Raw genomic sequence first — 4,115 nt, 5'->3', positions numbered from 1 at the left:
TTGGATTTTCCCAAAATGTCCACAGACTGACTCATTCTTGTCATAAGAAGAAGGATTTTAAATTCTATTCTAGATTCAACAGGCAGCCAATGAAGAGAGGCTAAAACTGGAGAAATATGATCTCTCCTGCTGGTTCTGGTCAGGACTCTGGCTGCAGAATTCTGGATCAGCTGAAGGCTTTTCAGGGCATATTTAGGACAGCCCAGTAATAGAGAGTTACAGTAATCTAGTCTCGAAGTAACAAAAGCATGAAGCAGTTTTTCTGCATCACTCTGAGACAGAATGTCCCTAATTTTGGCTATATTACGTAAATGAAAGAAGGCTGTTTTAGTAACCTGTTTAATATTTGGGCCAAAGGTCAGGTCAGAGTCAAATATTACTCCAAGGTTTCTCACTGTAGCACTGGAAGCTAAAGTAATCCCTGTGACAACATTGTTGTGAAGTGGCACTATACAAATAAAGCTAATTGAATTGAATTGAATATTAATCAATCCCAATTTATCATCATTAAAAAAAATGCCTCCAAAGTTAAACAAAATAACAAAATTCTATTTTCTGCAATTGAAGATAAAATAATTCAGCTGTTATTATCATTTCCGACTGCCAAAATTTTGTGGGGTGGGGATTTTAATACTGTTTTGGATGATTCGGTGGACAGATGGCCACCTAAGCTTATATCAATGTGTGAACTGAACAATATATGCAGTAGAATGGACCTCATTGATATTTGGAGATACAAAAACCCAAATCAAAATTCATACATCTGGTCAAACAAGGATAAATCTCAGCTATCTCGGTTAGACTTCTGGTTAATCTCCTCAGACATTGAGAATAGTGTGGATTTACTTCTAACAGAGCCTTCCGTTTTTACTGACCACCAAGTTGTTACTATCAAGATCAACATGGCTCAATGTAAAAACAATTTCAATAGAGATTATTGGAAGTTAAATAAAACGCTTTTATAAAAAAAACAATTTAAGAAGGAAACACAGATTATCATTGAAAAATACTGGCAAGAAGCTAAAACAGTGGATAATTATAGGAATTGTTGGGAGTTAATGAAAATTTAAATTAGAAGCTTAACTTTTAATTGGAAAAAGAATTGCCAAAACTAAAAGAGAAAAGGAATCTCAAATAATTACCAAAATATTAGAATTGTCTGATGTGGTAAATCTTTCTGAAGAGGAACTTGGAAAACTTGCAGCATTACAACTTGAATTAGACAGAATTTATGAAGAAAAAGACAGAGGGGCCTTTAACAGGTCTAGAAGGAAATGGCTGGAAGAAGGAGAAACATGTACAAAGCACTTCTTTTAATTTGGAAAAAGGAATTATGAATTATCTTCCCTCTTTAAACTCAAAATTGATGACCATCTATGTGAAGATCCAAAGTTCCCATCCCAGCATGTTACTGACTTTAATAAGAAGCTATATGCCTCTGATTCTGAAAGTGACAAAAGCATTGATGTGTTTGTTAAAGGTATTGAAAAGGACATTATGTCATGTTTTTGCCATCCTGATCTCCTGGCGCTCATCATTGATTACTCGATCCACCTGCTGGCTTCCTAATTGCCTCTGCTACCTCATTCAGTTCACCTGGTTTCCTTTTCTCTCACTGCCTACTTAAGCTCCCTCCAATCCCTCCTTTTCTGCCAGATAATAATCAGACCTATGTCTAGTTTTGTTCCAGCGGTCTACGGATTGTTCCTCAGTTGCCGACCCTCTGCTTCATGCCCCTGGATTACCCTCCTTGCCTTGCCCTCGACGGACACCGCTACCTTTCGGATCTTCTGGTTACCGACCCTGCCTGTCTTTGGATCTCTGAGCCTTGTCTTTGCCTGGATGAGTATTTTGCCATCCTGTTTACCTCCCAGCTGTTGCCTGGTTTCTTCTGCAGACCACTCCCCTGGACTGATCTTCTGTTCATACTCCTTCACCAATAAACTGGTCATTTGTCCAGAACTCCCTGTGTGTGGCTGAATTACGGATCCTCAGGGTAACTCATTACACATTAGAGGTATCGATGAAGGATTTGAATTAGCTTGTGATCAGAAAATCAGTTTAACAGAGGTTCAAAAGTGTATTGGCCCCCTTAAAGACAACCAGTCGCCTGGTAGTGATGGTCTCATAAATTAATTTTATCAGACATTTGGGAAACATTTAGCCCCATTCTTAGTGGTGATTTTTGAAGAAGCCATAGACAATAGAGAATTACCACCCACCCTTCGACAAGGCCTTATTAAATTAATCCCGAAACCAAAAAAAGACTAAGTATTGAAAACTGGAGACCGATTAGTTTATTAAATAGTGATGCAAAGATATTCGCAAAGATCTTTGCTAAAAGATTAAAATTAGGTTTAGACTAAATGATTGATGAGGCACAATCAGGTTTTATGCCTGGTAGAAATATTTGTAACAACATCCGTCATGTTTTGGACATTATTGACTATAGCGAGTATATTTTAGATGATAGTTTTATTCTTTTTGATTTTATAAAGCTTTCGACAGTATGTAATTTATGCTTATGGCTATACATAGTTTTGGTTTTGGAGGCAGATTTTTGGGAGCAGTCAGTGCACTTTCGAAAAATTGTAATAGCTCTGTTGGACTGGCCCATGGCACAACCCTAAGATTTAACATCCATTGAAGTATAAGACAAGGTTGTCCTCTAAATCCTTTTTTTTATTCCTCCTTGTTGCAGAAACTATGGCTATACACATAAAAACTTGTTCATTTAATGGCATCATGGCAGCAGACAAGGAATTTAAAATATCACAACTCGAGGCTGAAACGTTAAAGTTAAATGGCTGACTAAATTAATTCAAGAGGAAGATAATATGTGGAATGCTTTCCCTAAATTATTTTTCGATTCAGTTGGAGGACTCACCTTCTTGTTAAAGTGTGACTATAATCCTGACAAATTACTTATATATTAGCCAGTTTTCACAAGCAAGCTCTGCTAGCATGGAAGTTACTGTACAAACATAATTTCTCACCTACAAACTATTATATTTGGAATAACAGATGCATTCTTAATAAAAAAAAAAAAATAAAAAAAATCCTTAAATAACTGGGTAAAAAATGGAATAGTCTTGGTCTCACAACTTATGAAAGCTGATGGTAAACTGTTACCTTATGAAGAATTTACATATAAATTTGATATAACAGTTCCACCAAAGGAATATGATATGGTTTTTACTATTGAATTACGCCTTTTCATATGATTTTGGTGCTCAAAATGGTAAATTAAATAAAGTAGAAGGCTTCTTCGAAAATGTTCATATTCATCAGCAGAACTGCTATCCCAAGGAAAGTTTTGCAGTTACTCGTAGGATCTAGATCTGAGCGTTATATGACAGCTCCTGTCGATAATATTTCTCTTGGAAATGTAGATATTAGCAAAGACAAATGTAACAAATACATTAGGAATCTTTTGGTAAATGTAACAGTTCCTTCTCCTAAATATGTTTCGACATCTCTCTTTAATGATATTGGCTGGAAAAAGACGTGGTTGATGAATGATACATTTTTTTCTTACCAATAAAATTGAAGAGGTTTCTTACAAAATTATACGCAAAGTTTAAACAGCAGAAAACACTTTAAGAAGATTTCGTATTGAGATGGATTATTCTTGCAGCCTGGAGGTAGAAACTATTGATCATTTGTTTTGTCACTGTTCGTTCACTAAAATGTGCACTTTTTATTCGGAGGAAAACAAAACATTCCGTACACCTGAAAGATAAGGACATTTTTCTTTATTTTGAAGATAAAAAAGTGGAAAAGGACTTGACTTTTTTTGTACAACTTGTTATACTTCTGGGAAAGTTTCACATTCATAAAAGGAAATGGGCTGACGGCAAGCTGAACTTTTTCAATACAGCACCATCATTAGAGATCTTGAAAATCCAAAGGCCTAAAAAACTAAAGAAAAAAAACAAACAAAAAAAAACTATGTGTATATAATATATATATGTATATATATATATATTATATATATAATAGTATATATATATATACTATATAATTATATATACTATATATATATATAGTGTAGTATATATATAGTGTGTATATATATATGTGTATATATATAGTGTGTATATATATTGTGTATA

The sequence above is a fragment of the Telmatherina bonti genome (assembly GCF_933228915.1).
Source record: "Telmatherina bonti genome assembly, chromosome: 7".
NCBI lineage: Eukaryota > Metazoa > Chordata > Actinopteri > Atheriniformes > Telmatherinidae > Telmatherina > Telmatherina bonti.
Note: the sequence above shows the minus strand (reverse complement) of the source record.